Source organism: Amblyomma maculatum, chromosome 1, assembly GCF_055883805.1.
Source record: "Amblyomma maculatum isolate TAMU_Amacu chromosome 1, ASM5588380v1, whole genome shotgun sequence".
Taxonomy (NCBI): domain Eukaryota; kingdom Metazoa; phylum Arthropoda; class Arachnida; order Ixodida; family Ixodidae; genus Amblyomma; species Amblyomma maculatum.
In genome coordinates this window covers 392895718-392913217 of record NC_139344.1, presented here as the reverse complement: position 1 = coordinate 392913217, position 17500 = coordinate 392895718, and positions in this window count along the sequence as shown.

The following is a 17500-nucleotide window of genomic DNA, read 5'->3' as shown; positions in this document are numbered from 1 at the left end:
GACAAATCGATTGCAGATGTGATGAACGGATATTCAGTGACATCACTGCAATTCTTCAAGATATCGCTTTTTTCTGTCACCGTAAGCAAACTTGTCGACTCGACGAATCATCACATTGCCCCACCCCCTCCCTCGGCGGTGCACGTATAACTTCATGGTTATGAATAGTATACAAGCATTTTCTACTCGTTTTAGTTAACCAAGTAAGCACAATGATTTTTATTTTCTTGCAATATCTCAAAGCAGAGCAGAAAATTTCAATTTTCGTGTCCGCCGTTCCTACAATCATGAAGTCAATCAGCGCGTAACTGTTATTACGGGCACTCGGTTTCAACTTGGAATCGGGCGAGATATTATAATGTGTAGGGTAGTTAACCAACGGCCTTATAAAGCAGCAAAATTTATTGTACATGAGAGAAATCTAGGACGGGATTGGTGGATCGTCACATTGGTAGAAGGAAATTTGCTAGTATTAGGGCAGCGGCAGGCGCCAGGCAAGGCTTATTATCGATTACTTTAATTTGCCCGCCTGAGGACAGGATCATTTTGATTGTGATTGCGACGATAATAGTTTAGATAATCATTACTCATTCATTTCACTCATACAGTCAGAAGTAAATCTTACTAACTACAGATTTGCACAGGTAGCTGGACCCTATGAAACCGCTCGCGTCACGTTCGCTTCCTTCTTCACCATTGAGGGCGCTTGTCTGATCTACTCGTCTGCTATCACGATCATTATCGTCTGTTTCGCTAGCGCAATTTTAAAACGTATGCTCGTGTCCGCTCTCTTCAAGTAATCGATTAAAACATCTACAGTGATAAATGATCCCACTCTATAACAGAAAAAAGCGCTTCCCATCTGCCGATTTGTATCGGCACCATGGAACACACTCCATGAAGTAATGAAAGATACATATGTATATAAACGGCAAAAATGTCTCTTTTGGAATAAAAGGAACGAGAATGCCGTTTATTTAGATAGGTATACTGTTACGCGGTAGTAACCGGAAGCATGATTATAAATAAATAAAATGATGATGATAATGATGACAATCGATGTCATCATCATCATCATCAGCCTGACTATACCCACTGCAGGGCGAAGGCCTCTCCCATATTTCTGCACTTAACCCGGTTGTGTGCTAGCTGCATCCACTTTACCCCTGCGAACTTCTTAATCTCATCCGCCCACCTAACTTTCTGCCGCCCCCTGCTACGCTTTCCTTCCCTTAGAATCCAGTTTGTTACCCTAAGCGACCATCGGTTATCCTCTCTTCGCATTACATGTCCTGCCCATCTCCATTTCTTCTTCTTAATTTCCACTAGAATGTCGGTAACTAGAGTTATTTCTCTGATCCACTCTGCACGCTTCCTATCTCTTAATGTTACCCCTACCATTTTTCGTTCCATAGCCCTCTGGGTTGTCCTCAACTTAAGTAGAACTCTGTTGGTTAGCCTCCACGTTTCAGCGCCATAGGTGAGTACAGGTAAGATGCAACTGTTATATACTTTCCTCTTTAGCGACACCGGTAAGCTGCTAGACATAATCTGCGAGTGCTTGCCAAAGGCGCTCCATCCCAATGTTATTCTTCTTGTTATTTCCTTTTGATGGTCCGGATCTGCGGTTACTACCTGTCCTAAGTAGGCATATTCGCCTACTACTTCCAGTACTTCGCTACCTAATGTAAACTGCTGTTCCTTCCCGAGGCTGTTGAACATTACCTTAGTCTTCTGCATATTGATTTTCAAGCCTACCTTTCTACTTTTCCTGTCTAGGTCATCAATCATTATTTGTAGTTCATCTTCCGAGTTGCTTAGCAAGGCGATGTCATCAGCAAATCGCAGATTACTGATGTATTCTCCATCTACCCTTATCCCTAACTGCTCCCATTCCAAGTCTCTGAATACTTCCTCTAAGCAAGCTGTGAATAGTACTGGGGAGATTGTGAATCCTTGCCTAACACCTTTCTTTATGGGAATTTTGTTACTTTCTTTATGCAGAACTATGGTTGCTGTGCAGCCACTGTATATATCTTCCAGCACTTTCACGTACGGCTTGTCTACCCCCTGATTTCGCAATGCCTGCATCATCGCCAAGGTTTCAACTGAGTCAAATGCTTTTTCGTAATCAATGAATGCTATGTATAAGGGCTGGTTATATTCCGAGCATTTTTCTATCACCTGATTGATTGTGTGGATATGATCGATAGTAGAGCACCGTTTCCGAAACCCTGCTTGATCCTTTGCTTGATTGAAGTCTAAGTTTGTCCTGATTCTATTAGCGATTACCTTAGTAAATACCTTATACGTAACAGACAGTAAGCTGATTGGTCTGTAATTTTTAAGGTCCTTAGAGTCCCCTTTCTTATGAATGAGGATAATGCGTGCATTCTTCCATGGTTCCGGTACCGTCGATGACACCAGGCACTGCGTATACAAGATGGCCAGTTTTTCTAACACGATATCCCCCCCGTCCTTCAGCAAATCCGTAGTTATCTGATCCTCTCCAGCTGATTTCCCCCTTTTCATAGTTTCTAATGCTTTCTTGACCTCGTCCTTCGTCACTGGTGGAACGTCTGAATGTTTCTCCCTACCGCCAATCTCATTACGGTCCTGAATACCTTGGCTACTGTAGAGATTTGTATAGAACTCCTCGGCTACTTTGACTATCTTATCCATATTCGTGATGACGTTGTCCGCCTTGTCCCTTATCGCATACATCTGGTTTTTGCCTATGCCCAATTTCTTCTTTACCGCTTTAAGGCTTCCCCCGTCCTTTACAGCATGCTCAATTTTCTCCATGTTATACTTCCTTATAATCGGCCACCTTGCGCTTATTGACTAGCTTTGATATCTCGGCCAATTCGATCCGGTCTGTTGGATTGGAAGCTTTCATTCTCTGGCGTTTCTTAATCAAATCTTTCGTCTCCTTAGACAGCTTACCGGTATCCTCTCTAACTGTCCTACCGCCTACTTCTACCGCGCACTCAGTAATGATATCTCTGAAATTATTGTTCCTTGCTTCTAGGGTAATGTCGCCATCCTCGGTTAGAGCTGAATACCTATTCTGTAGCGAGATCCTGAACTCTTCTGCCCTGCCCCTCACCGCTAATTCGTTGATGGGTTTCTTTCTTACTAATCTGTTGCGTTCCTTCTTCAGATTTAGGCAAATTCGGGACCTCACCATTCTGTGGTCACTGCATCGCACTTTCCCGATTACCGACATTACCGCGACAATCGATGTACTCAGACGTAAAGGAAAAGTGAGTGGACGCTTTGATTCTGAAGCCTATTGAAATTATTTAAAAGCAGCTGTATTTGCACGATTCCTCCATGCCGTGTCTCTTCAAGTTTGCCGCCTTCGTGGCAGTACATTAGGCATAAGGAAAATAAAACCGCAGCAGACACAGGACGGAGGCTAGAGGCTCCGTCCTGTGTCTGCTGCGGTTTTATTTTCCTTATGTCTCACCAACTGGCCTACACATCTACCCTGCTAAGTACATTAGGGGTGCAGCTGTGATATTAGAGAGTTTTAGCTTACCGTGATCTGCGATCCGCTAACGTAATCCGCTACCGCGGGTTCCACTGCGCATGCTCAGACCATCTAGTCGCCGACAGACGGCGCCACATACTTCATGGCAGCACATAGGCCTGCCGCGTCGGTATCAATCAGCTTGTGCACCCCGCCCACGTACGGTAGAGGGTCACGATGGTGAATCGCGGATCGCGGTATGCTAAATATCTCTAATAGAAAGATTTAGCTTACCGTGATCCGCGATCCGCCACCGTGGCCCTCTATCGCTAGTGGGCGGGGCGCACAAGCTGATTGGTTCCGATGCGGCAGGTCAATGTGCCGACATCAAGTATGTGGCGCCATCTATCGGCATCAAAGTGATCTGGGCATGCGCGATGGAACGCACAGTGACGGATCACGGTAGCAGATCGCGGATAACGGTGTGCTAAATCTCTCTATTGTTTCTGTCAGGCGGTAAAGGCGATGAGCAGTCATGCAGTGCTCGAGCAGTGTCTAGCTGCGAGCGTGTCCTAATTCTCTTTGTCTAGCTTAAAGACACTGGACTTACACGGAAAAAAAAATTGCGTCTTTCTTAGGACCCCAGCCGCCATCATTTCGTGGTCATGCTGAGCGCTATAATCACTACCCTACGCCGACTTCTTGCGAACATGTCCTAATATTAATTTTCGTCTAGAGTAAAAACGCTAGATTTATATTGAAGAAAAAACCGTGCCGACGCAAGGAATCGAACCACCATCCTTCTGTGTCCCAGCCTAGCGCGTTAACCATTATACTGCACCCCGATTCTTTTCTTTCTTCCATGAGAAAACTTCCGACAAGGAGAAAATCGAACAGCTCATACATCGATTCGCCGGGTTGTATAATACGACTTCCTGCTAACACGTGTATTACTCTCCTTGTCTAGCGTATTGACGCTGGAGGCGTTGAAGAAAATGAAAAAAAAAATAAATAAATAAAAACATTAGAATAATAAAATCAAACAAGAATTCCAAGAATTTTGAAAAATAAATTTTAAAATATTAACAATGCCAAAAAAAAGACAAAAATAAAAATCACGAGTCATCTATTGCCGCAACTATTACAGCAACAGTCCTCCCTCTTCTGCGTCCATCCAGTACAGGTTCTGCAGTGCCCTCAAGATTTAAAAAGGAAGTTCTTTACGGTGTAGCGGTCAACAATTAGTAATAAGTAAGTTCGAAGAACATTTTAAATTAAATTTCTTTTAGCAATAAATGTGTATATTGCTGTCGGACAAACATTAAAGTACACATAGAGCCATTAAATAGATTTACGCAAGGCAAGAAAAATGGGTGGTATTCTTCTCAGCATCCCTTTAAAGAATAAATAAAGCGGCCGTCATGTGTGTCACCTTTGCGAAAGAACGTACATGAGGTAGAGAAGAGATGTATGCACATTGTCTTTTTTTTTTTTTTACGCTATCGGTGTACCAGCTCCGCACTGTTGAAGATATAATTTTTAGCTGCAAAAAAGGAGTTATATTTTCACATGACTCGCGTGACATTTTCTATTCATAAGAAATGATTGCGTAATTTGACCCTAGGAAACACTGGGAAAATCGTTTTCGTAAAAGAAGCACCACCCTCGAAGCTATACCTCGAGCTACTCAAAAACGATTAAAAAGAACTAGAAAACTACCTCAGTGTCGAACGTGCCACGCTCAAGAGGGGAAGAATGAGCGAGAACCTCACTCGCCTATCAAATGACCAATTTCGGAGATATTCCGTTCACCTGATCGGTCACAGGTAGCTGCAACCTGGTTTTGTATTATCTGTTTCAATCATACATCTCTCGGAGTTTCCCGATGTATCCTTGCATCGGCGAAATATAGCTTTCCGAATGATTCTAAAACCAGGAGAGTCAGAAGACAGTGCGGCCACGTGGAGCATTGAGCTTAGTATTATAATCCTGTTAAGATGCCAAACACAGTCGAGATATGCGAGTTGAATCCGCCACGTGGCGAAGTGAGCTTAGAATTGTAATTCTGCTAAGATCTTAGACAGAATCGAGACATTCGAATTGAGGCTCTCTTCTAATAACTGAATTCTCAGCTAACACGCTTAAATTTATATCACAATTTTTATAAACGCGTATTTATATATAGCTGTAGCCTTAACAACGATCACGGACTCAGCGAATTGAATTTTTAAAAGTCAAGAACGAGTAGCTTGAGTGAAAATCGAATTACAAAGCAGAACAGAGATCACATTTGTTCCACGACAAGCAAGAAATTCATCGAAACGGAAAAAGAAGCTGCCGTGAGTCCGGCCACTATTTTTGTGACAAATCTACAGAGATGTATTGAGAAGGTTGTGGAAGTTAAGCAGTTGAGTTTTGTGAAAGGTTTCAGAGAGCAGATTTTTTCTTTAGTTTTCGACTTTATGCTTTAACAGTTCGGAGTTGTTTTCGCTTCAAGTTTTAGAGGGATAACTTTAGAGCAGGCTCCGTTGTGGTCCATCAGGAAAATTGCCATTGGCCGAGAGGGTCCTGATACCCTAACAACAGGTTCCAGTAAAAAAAAAAAAAAAAAAAAAAAAAAAAAAGCATTCCCAGGGTAAACATCCTCGGAACAAATTAACGTCCGAGCAAAAAAAAAAGTTTCCGCGAAAACAAAAAAAAAAGAACTCAGCAAAAAAGTCCCCATTAGCGAAGCAGAAACAATGTCTCCAGGTGGGAGCAATCAAACCTACCCTAACGTGAGCTTTCGCCTTGCCTGTTGCTTGGCTTATCAGGGGGTCATACTTGCATAGCTATCGTAATTGTTATCGCTCAGTTCTGAGTTAGTTTTTCATGTGTGTGTGCGTGCGCGCGCGCGCGTTTGTGTTTGTGCGTGTGTGGGGGGAGGGAGGTGCGCGCGTGTGTTAATGTGTGTTAGGGGGGGGGGTGCGCTTGTGTGCGTGTGTTTGTGTGAGTGAGTGAGTGAGTGAGTGAGTGAGTGAGTGAGTGAGTGAGTGAGTGAGTGAGTGAGTGAGCGAGCGAGTGAGTGAGTGAGTGAGTGAGTGAGTGAGTGAGTGAGTGAGTGAGTGAGTGAGTGAGTGAGTGAGTGAGTGAGTGAGTGAGTGAGTGAGTGAGTGAGTGAGTGAGTGAGTGAGTGAGTGAGTGAGTGAGTGAGTGAGTGAGTGAGTGAGTGAGTGAGTGAGCGAGCGAGCGAGCGAGCGAACGAACGAACGATCGAATGAGCGAACGAACGAACGAACGAACGAACAAACGAACGAACGAACGAACGAACGAACGAACGAACGAACGAACGAACGAACGAACGAACGAACGAACGAACGAACGAACGAACGAACGAACGAACGAACGAACGAACGAACGAACGAACGAGCGAGTGAGCGAGCCAGCTACTTGGGCCTCCGCTGCATAACAGCCGACGATTAGCAGAGGTTGTGTCCCATGATCGAAACAGCCTTCCGGATGATTCTGCTTCAGCAGCAGGGATTACCGGCATGCCATCGCCTTCGTGGTGCTTTTTATTTTCCTTCTTCCTCAGGAAAAGCAGCGTTAGGCAGTCAATGTTCACGCGTTAGTAATAAAAATTCCGAAGGCTCCACACTATCATCGTGCTGTCGCTTGAGAACGATTCAGACGAGTAATGTACCCAGTCGATTAGCCCCATCTTAGGTAGATTCCCAGCTAGGGAAGTGGGGACCACGCACTGCAAAAACTAGCCGGATGACATGCTTTGGCGACCTCTTCGCTGCTTTTTTTAATGCGAAAGCACGTTTTGCGTCACGAGTGGCGTGTACAGGATCTGTGGGCATTGCGCATCACCAGAGCGTATTACCACGGCGTGTCGTCAGAAGCTGTCAATTATTATTAAGAAGAAAAAAATCATTTCCAAGCCAGGACTTGAACCACCATCCTTCCTTGCCCCAGCCGAGCGCGCTAACCACTATGCAGGGTTAAATGTTTGCAAAGTTGTTTATGGATCTCTAAGTATAAATTATCTCTGCTGTTTACTTGCACATCAGCAACATATTTTCTATATATTCATTTCTTTGTCAATTCCGGTTATAAAGCTAAGAAATGTGCTCTCATATGTTATTTATATGGGCCGTCCTATTATATTGCTATACATTTTAGGCAATTCCCTGTGGCCAGACGTAGTCAGATTAGCGCTGCAAACTGCATTTGAAGAGATTGAACATTTGTATGTTTAAAAATAACATTATGATCTAAAATGTCGTTTTTATGCTCCCATATAGAACTGCTCACACCTATAGATTAGTTCCATGTAGCACTCTTTATGCGGCATTGCCATATATAGGGTATTCTGCAGACTCCTTATTGGGCATAGCCACATACAGTGTATTGTGCAGACTTCTTATGCGGCATTGCCACATACAGGGTCTTCGGTTTTACAGGCTATATTTAGCGGACACGCAACCCGCGACCCACAGGTCACGAACCAGAAACGGTACCTCTAGACTAACCAGGCATTTTATTTTATTTACTGCATGGTTGTAAAACAACATTAACAGGCTACAATACTCACTTAATCAGGGCGCATTGCGAGAACTCGTTATACACAGTCACACCAGTATCCGGCTATGACTGGCCACACATCGAAATTCCGGGGAAAACGCGCACACACGTGTAGACGGTCAGAAAGAATGCAGAGCGAGGCGTGAGGTAGAGACCGCATTACTTTATTATGGGAGTCCTGGACTTGCGGCTAGTGAGCATAGTTCCTGGACGCTGACTCAAGAAGCCATTCACTGGCCGTGCTGTAGAAGCATGGTATGAGCTACGTTTTAAAAGGTAAGGTCAATATGGGAAGTGAGAAAGATAGGGTTGCAGCCGGTTCAACACAACACGCTGCAGTCACTTTATATGCAACGTTTTCTAGAACGGCGAGGTTGGAGCTCCAATAGATTGGCACAGGAAGTAACGTCTCAGACAGAAAATTTATTTGTGCTCTGAAAATAGTTCTTAGGTACTTCAGGGAAGCATGACTAGAATGCATTGCCAGTATGCTTAATAAACGCAAGAAAGCACTCATGTCTATGACAATTTGGCGCTAACTGGATAGGCAAAAGGACACCTACATTTAAACACAGCTAAAGTAAAGGGATAATTTGTCATTTTAAAGAAGAAAACAAACTAACGCTAGTGGGCCGCATCATCAAGGCAGACCTTAAGTGCACCTCAAATGTTTTCCTGGTCTTTAATTTTCAGTCTGGTTAGCTGGCTTTTTTTTAAAGACGAACACTGGCAGACTGGTTAAACGCGGAGGCAAGTTTTCATGGTCATTATACGTCCTTTATATATTGATTGATTGATTTAACTGATTGATTTATAGGAAGGGAAAGGCGCGGTAACTGTCTCAGTTGTTTCCCGTGGACACCTCAACCTCGCTGTAAGGGAAGGAAGGAAGGTGAGAGTGAAAGTGGAAAGAGAGAAAGAGGAGCCGTAGTGGAGGGCTACGGAGTAATTTCGACCTCCTGGGGATTAACGTGCGCTGACATAGCACAGCACACGGACGCCTCTTCGTTTCGCCTCCCTTTATATATTAAATTGTACAATATAATTGGGCGCGGCGAGAAGGTAAGGAGACCTTTGTAAGCTTTGCAATTAGGGGATAACGTCTTTTTTTCAGGTATTCGTGAGCGCGTCCCGAGATTGCCACTGACTCCATCTCTAATTCCTTATTTATGCCTCCATTATACCCCATATATTAATTCTCAGACGGCCGTTAGCTACGCTGTTATATAACAACCCCCGCGACATACATATCTTTGAAGCTCCTCTTTAACCAAGTCGAATGATTTCTTACTCATCGCCCGATTGTCGTGGCGATCGCAGACACAAGATTTATTCCAAGATCAAGGCTGCTGCTTGACCTGGGCGAGCGAGCGTTTCTCGCACGCGCAGACTTCATTGTCGTCGCCGGGCGCCCAGAGGGACCTCTGGCGTGATATAACAGATTCGCATCTCACTGACGTTTCTCTTGGACGATGCTACCATGTTATGCGGTCTCGTAATGTCGCATAGCCCGTCTACCAATCAGCGCCTGTTCATGCCATCTACTAACCACCACCTCTTAGAGCCATGCCAATCGCTTTTCACCTAAAAAAGCGACAACCCCAACTCGACGCCGACCAAACCGGATTTTCTGCAAAACAAGACATTGACTTTATCGAGTTAAACTGCACCAATTCTCGTTGTCTTTATCTTAAAACATTCTGATTTCTGCTATGCATACGTGACTGTATGCGTGAGGGGGGTAAAGAGTGTTTTCAGCCTGCCGAAGAGGGTTATTGTAGCGAGAGCTACATTGGCCACAACCTCGCATTTTCGCTGTTACGGTGGCCGCGTCGTGGTCGCATCGCTCTTGCTCCGTTGTCTAGCAACCGCAATTATAACAAATTGGTTCACAGGAAATGAAAGGCGCAGTATCTATCACACTTGCTCTGTAGCCACCTGATTCATTTGATTTATTTATAGGAAGGGAAAGGTGCGGTAACTGCCTCACTTGCTTTCTGTGGACACCTCAACCACGCCGTAAGGGAAGGGAGAAAGGCGGGGTGAAAGTGGAAAGAGAGAAAGAGGAGCCGTAGTGGAAGGCTACGGAGTAATTTAGACCACCTGGGGATCTTTAACCTGTGCTGACATCGCACCTTACTCGCTGTAAAGGAAAAGAAGAAGGTGGGAGAGAAATAGGCGAGAAAAAGGAGCCGTAGTGGAGGGCTGCGGAGTAATTTCGACTACCTGGAGATCTTTAACGTGCACTGACATCGCACAGCTAGATGGCGCTGCATCGCATTGCGCACGGATGCCTCTCCGTTTGGCCTCCTTCGACAGGTGGGTCACCGCCGCTTGCGGCAGGGGGCTAGCCTGGCACCGAATTTTTATCTGTTGTAGGCCGTCATTGCACACGCCACCGCTGGTGGTGGACGACGGCTGTTAATGCGGCGCGCGTCTTTCCCTCTTCCTTTTCTTTCTTCTCTATATTCTCTTCTATCTGCATGAGGCAGCAGAGGTGGCTCAGCTACAGAGCCAGTAGCAGGCCCGTGCATTTTCTTTTCCTTCTTCCTACAGCCACAACAACAACAACAACAAACTCAGCCGCCGGCAGAGCGTAAAAAGTGGCGCATAGCAGCAGAAAAGAGAGAATGAGAATAAGAAGGCCGAGAGAGCAGCGGAGACGCCCGAACAGAGTGAGAAACGGCTGCCAAATGGTGGTGTCAAACTGCCGAGCCTAATAGGCGGCGCATAGCCACCGAGATGGGGCCTATGGAAGAGTTCAGTCGGAGGAAATAAACAAAAGAGGATGTGAAGGCACGTCGTGTGACCGATCACTCCATTCGAGGTTCTGATAGTGCATCTGGTACCCAGACGTTTGAAGCAGACTGTGAACAATTCGTTTGGACACGTGTAGTGTGTGCTAAATACTGTTACGCCAAATGGACTTGACACCGTTGAGTAATCGAACGTGAGACTACGTTTGAAGACTGCAAAATCGAAATACTATATAGACAAAGTTGAGTCTGCTGCATGCTACTTCACAGATCACCGGGCAGTCTTCGTCTCTGTTAAGCTAAACGAATAAAAGGGGTGTGTACGTAATGCCTCCCCTTGCTAAACATAAATGCCCACTACAAGCTCGGCCAGGGAAACGTACCTCTCGCGACATATATCCTGGTATAGCTGAGCTAAGCCACTGTCATTTTTTTCAATAACCTGCGGCTAGGATGCATTTGCTACAACCTCGAACTCAGTGAAGAACAGCACTTTACCATCTGATTTGCACTCCAGAATAAAACAAAAAAGACACCAGGCATGGGCGATATGGACATAGAAGACTCTTGTTATGCCACATGCAATAATAGTCCATATTACTAGGGCCTATGTATAAATTGGAAAATATTAACATTCATTCAAAGGAAAGAGGCGCTGCTATAATTACTGCACTCTCAGCACGTAGACATGTCTCGCCTTAAGAGAAGCGATATAGAAACTGAAACGAAGCCAGAACCGTTCTTTGAGAATTGGGCGAGATTCAAAAATTCGAATGAACAAAAATGGCAACAGTTCGTTTGACTATGATAACTACAATTTTGGGGTAAAAGCCGATCAAAGCCTTGACGATATTATTTGTTCTACGAATGACAATATGGTGGCACTTGGCGATGGCATCCTGCGTGGTACTGCCAATGCCTTCGCACGCACGCCATGCCGTGAGTAGCCAGATCCAGCCAAACGAAGCTCCCCGTGATTCACCTCTGGTGGGGGTTTTTCTATATACTTTTGAGCAATCCTTTCTGGGCTTCAATGACTCACTGCCGCAGTCGTGGCCTAGTGGTTAGGGCGCCCGTCTCGGCTGCGGGAGGTGGTTCGTTCGAAACCCGCCGCCGGACACCCACCGGTAAAAATGGGAACAAGCGTCCCCCGGCCTGGCGCCCGGCTCTCACAGGGGTGTGCGCTTGGAAGAGGCTCCGCAAACCCCGCTGCGCTCCCTCTGGGGCAAAATAGTTTCGAACACTTCAGCCTGCAGAGGTGGTTCGAGTTACCGTGTTTCACGGGGTTCAAAACTGAAAACGAGTCGTGTCCTGCACACGCGAAAACTCAGAAAATGCCTTGTTTCAAGTGCGAAACGCTTTAAGCCAGCGTGTCGAAAGACGTAAAGGTTCACTGTCACTGATGAAGTTCACTTCTCAGAGATCACTGCTGACAATATGGTGGCACTTGGCGATGGCATCCTGCGTGGTACTGCCAATGCCTTCGCACGCACGCCATGCCGTGAGTAGCCAGATCCAGCCAAACGAAGCTCCCCGTGATTCACCTCTGGTGGGGGTTTTTCTATATACTTTTGAGCAATCGTTTCTGGGCTTCAATGACTCACTGCCGCAGTCGTGGCCTAGTGGTTAGGGCGCCCGTCTCGGCTGCGGGAGGTGGTTCGTTCGAAACCCGCCGCCGAACACCCACCGGTAAAAATGGGTACAAGCGTCCCCCGGCCTGGCGCCCGGCTCTCATTGGGTCCCATAACCAGCGTTTCGGGCTACGAAGCAGAAACAAAATACTGTGGTTTGACTAATGGCCATCCCAAGTAGAACTACGGAAGCAACATCTGCGGGGAACGCGGAGGCGGCGGCACTTGTGAGTCACCGCGCCGCGGAGGAGTCGGCGGCGGCTCCAACGCGGCTGTCAAGCTGTGCTCCTTGTGACGTCACTCGCTCCGCGCGCAGGGCAGCTTTGCTGATCGAGGGCTCAGCGAAATAGCTCAGCGACTAGCGTAGTGTTTGTTGCTTCCGCAGCAACGATGTAGGAGTTTAAGCATGCCTTGAACCTAGTGATATGAGCAAAAATTGTGAAGTAGCTGTAATAGCCCTTAACCCCGCCTTTTAAACTCGTGTTAGTTTGGTTTCCGGGATAGGAGGTCGCGGTATAATTTAGGGTGGACACAAAGGTGGCCACCTACACGTGATCAGGTCAAGGTCACATTTTGATATTTTTTCCTTATGTTACATTATGGGAAGGAAATAATAATGATTTGGTTCACAAGGAAGGAAAGGCCCCGCATCTGTCACTTGTTCTGTGAGAAGGGAAGAAGGTGGGAGTGAAAAAGTAAAGAGAGAAAGGGGTGCCGTAGTGGACGGCTTCGGAGTAATTTCAGAAACCGGGGGATCTTTAGTATTTACTGAGGGGAGGTGGTGAAGGGTGGCAGTTCCTGGCCCTACGGAGCTAGGACGGCAAGTTAACGCCGCTTGCGAGATCCTGCCCCTGATGGGGCTGGACAGGTAGGTCACCACCGCTTGCGGCGGGGGCTAGCCTGTCACCGAATTGTTATTTGTTGTAGGCCGTCATTGCAACCGCGACCGCTTCGGTGGTGGACGACGGCTGTTGTTGCGGCCCCGCTATGGTGGCACAGTGGTAAGACGCCCGACTACTGTCCGGAATACCCGGGTTCGAACCCGACCTCGGCGGCTGCGTTTCGATGGAGGCGAAACGTAGAGGCGTCCGTGTGCTGTGCGATGTCAGCGCACGTTAAAGATCCCCAGGTGGTCGAAATTATCCGTAGCCCTCAACTACGGCTCCCCTTTCTCTCTTTCCACTTTAACGCCGACCTTCCTCCCATCCTGTACGGCGCGGTTCAGGTGTCCACAGACACAAGTGTGACAGATAGTGCGCCTTTCCCTTCCTGTGAACCAATTATTATTATTATTATTATTATTATTATTATTATTATTATTATTATTATTATTATTATTTGTAGTAGCGGCACGCCTCTTTCTCTCCCTCCTCTTTTTCTTTCGTCTCTCTTTTCTCATCTGTCCGCACGAGACAGCGGAGGTGGCTCAGCCCCGCAGGTGTGGTGCAGTGGAAAGACGCCCGACTACTTTGTCGGAGTACCCGGGTTCGAACCCGACCTCGGCAGCTGCGTTTCGATGGAGGCGAAACAAAGAGGCGTTCGTGTGCTGTGCGATATCAGCGCACGTTAAAGATCCCCAGGTGGTCGAAATTACTCCGAAGCCCTCCACTACGGCTCCTCTTTTTTTCCACTTTCATTCCCACCTTCCACCCTTCTCTTACGGCGCGGTTGAGGTGTCCACAGAAAACAAGAAAGACAGTTACCACGCCTTTCCCTTCCTATAAATCAATCAGTTATTCTGTTCTGTCCGCACGAGGCAGCGGTGGTGGCTCAGCTACAGAGCCAGTAGCGGGCCCATGCATTTTCGTTTCCTTGTTCCTACAGCCACAACAACATCGCACAGCACACCGACGCTACTTCGTTTCGCGTCCATCGAAACGCAGACGCCTTACCTAGCCCCGAGGCTTCCTTGGGAAGGGAAGGTCGAGTATTTTTGGGGAGGACACCACGGAACGATGGACACCTATACTTAATGAGGTTAAGGTAACGCCACCTTCTTGAGGTAAGCCCCTAATCAGGTCAAAGTGGCGTGTTTTGATACATTTTAGAGCGCAGCTCTTTGGCGTCCGTTCCTGGGTTTCGCGTCGGCGTCGGCGTCGTCGTCGGCCTCGTAACCAGCCCCGCCCCCCTTTCATCCCCCCAGCGCTAGCAGAGACCGACTGATACCGCTGGATGCCGCTGACGCCGCTAGAGAGTCAAGATAACTGCATAGAACACCGTCGCCGCCATCCAGAAAGAGGAGGGGAGGGTCCCCCCCCCCCCCCGCCCCTGTTCCTGTGTGGCGGATAGGGTGCTCTTCAGTTGCCGACGCGCCGGTTATTTCACGTAGGCCCCGGCACGTCGACGAATACGTGACCACCTTCCCACGGCTAGACCTGGTTCTTGGCGCTGCGGAAGCGAGGGTATCATATTGTTTGCGTCGGCATCGGCGGCGTTGTCCCTGAAACCAACTCCGCAGCTGGGGTTGACTCACTATCGGCGTCAGCAGCATCAGTCAGTCGCTGCTATCTCTTCCCTCCTCCCTTTATCGCGTTGTCCGCTTGCTGCGCGCGCTTCTGCCCCCATCGTTTGCCGCTGGGTGTACACGCCGCCCCCCTCCCCCCTCTTTCTGAGAGTCTCCGGTTGTCAAAGCGCCAGCTCGAACTTAATTCCTTTCTTCGCTCCTCCTCCAATGCAACCCCTGTGCGGTGGCAATCAGAGAGCCAGATCGGTGGCGGCGGATTTGCCTCAATCTATCGAAAATGTGAAACAGCTTATTTGCTGCGCTTAAATTTCGCATTAGGATGTAACGTAATCGTCGGTAATTCTTTTATTGGTTCACAGGAAGAGAAGGGTGCAGTATCTGTCACACCTGCTTCTGTGAACATCTTAACCGCAGCGTAAAGGAAGGGAGGAAGGTGGGTGTGAAACTTTAAAGTGAGAGAAAGGGGAGCCGTAGGAGGGCTGCAGAGTAATTTCGACCTTCTAGGGATCTTTAACGTGTGCTGACATCGCACAGCACACGAGCCTCTTCGTTCCGCCTCCATCGAAACGCGGCCGCCGCGGTCGGGTTCGTACTCGGGTACTCCAGCACAGTAGTCGGGCGTCTTACCAGTGGACAACCCCGGCGGAGCATCTTTTGACCTACCTTTCTGCTCTTTTATGTACTTGATGGTTTAGGTGTCCACAGCAAAAGTGTGAAAGATACAGCGCATTTTCTTTCCTGTATACAAATCTATAATCGACCTTCTAAAATGTGGTGTGACCTTGACCTGAATTATTGTAGCTGGTGTTCACCCGAAACTATACAGTGCCTTTCATTCCCCAAAGCCTAACAGTAACCTGGCGGTTACGTTTCGATGGAGGCGAAACGGAGAGGCGTCCATGTGCTCTGTGATGTCAGCGCACGGTAAAGATCCCCAGGTGGTCAAAATTACTCCGTATCCCCCCCCCCCCCCCCCACTACGGCTCCTCTTTCTCTCTTTTCACTTTAACTCCCACCTCTTTCCCTTCCCTTACGGCGCGGTTCAAGTGTCCCCAGAGACAAGTGTGAGAGATACTGCGCCTTTCATTTCCTGAGAACCAATTATTACCTATAATTTTAGGTCTAAAGATAATTATGTGGAAGACTAATGTTATATTGAACCACCTCGGTAAGGATCAGCATTACACAATAGGTAGCGAAGCACTTGAAGTGGTAGGTGAATATATCTACTTAAGACAGGAAGTAACCACAGATGCGGACCGGGAAATGAAAATAACTAGGAAAATATAATTGCAATATAATTGGGATAGAGCTCATTTGGTCAGTGCTCAAAAATTATTACTAGCCGCTTACCGGCATCGCTCAAAGGAAAGTATATAACATTAGCATCTTACATGTAATCAACTATGGGGCTTAAACGTGGAGGTTAACGCAAAGATTTCTACTTAAATTCAGGACAACGCAGACAGCTATGTAACAAAAATGATAGGTGTAACGTTAAGAGATAGGAAGCATGCAGAGTGGGTGAGAGAGAAAACTCGAGTTATTGAAATTCTAGTGAAAATCAAAACGAAATTGGCACGGGTGTGGTGTGTAGTGCGAAGAGAGGATAATTGATGGTCGAAAAGGGCAAAATATTGGACACTAAATTAAGGAAAGCATAGCAGGGCGCGGTCGAAGGACAGGTCGGGATGAGGTTAAGAACTAAATAGGGGTCCAGTAGATGCAGCAATCACAGGACCGGATTAATTGGAGGAATATCAGAGAGGCCTTCGCCCTGCAGTGGCTGTAGTCCGGCTGATGAAGGTGACCTGAACCGCGACGTAACGAAATAGAAGTGGGTTAGCGTCGCCAGCCTCGGGCGCCGAAGGTGCGAAGACGCGCGTCGCGTGGTCATGAAACAGGCTGAACAAGCTGCGCAAAGCATTGGTAAACTTTTCACGTTAAAGCTCGGAGAAAGAGATCTTGAAAGCTGGCTTTGCCTTGAAAAGACCCACTATGAGGCAAAGCCATCTTTAGCGACGCCGAACTTATTGCTTATGTCGCTGAATCACTGCATCGATCCCTCACCCTCCCGCTCACGATTAAGAAGGCGAGGCCACCAAGGCACTGTGCTGCAGTGACTCTTATCCGCAAGAGTGTCTTTATTAGTGTTGTTTGAATTATTTAGTTGTACTCCTTTTTCTGTTTTATTTTCAGTACACCCTGCAACTCCGAAGCATTACAGCAGGGGAGTGGTTACATCATTAAAGTGACGAGCAGATAAACAAAATAAATCACACGAGAAAGAACAAAACAGAGGGGTGGGTAGTCAGAAAGGTAATGAGTAAAGATAACAAAAAATGTGGTAAGAGCAACAGTGCATTCAGTCAACAAATAATGGTTTGATAAAACAGTAAAATCACAAATCGTTGATTAACCGTATACATACATATTGATGTACACTCACGACATCACCTGACAGCTTGTTCCATTCAGAAATAGTACGCGGAAAAAAATGAGTACTTTTTGTAGCTCATTTTACATGCCATTACCCGTATTTTAAAACTGCGGTGTGTCCTGTTGGAAATATAGTGGTGTGTTTTGAAGTGCTTTTCCTTATCAA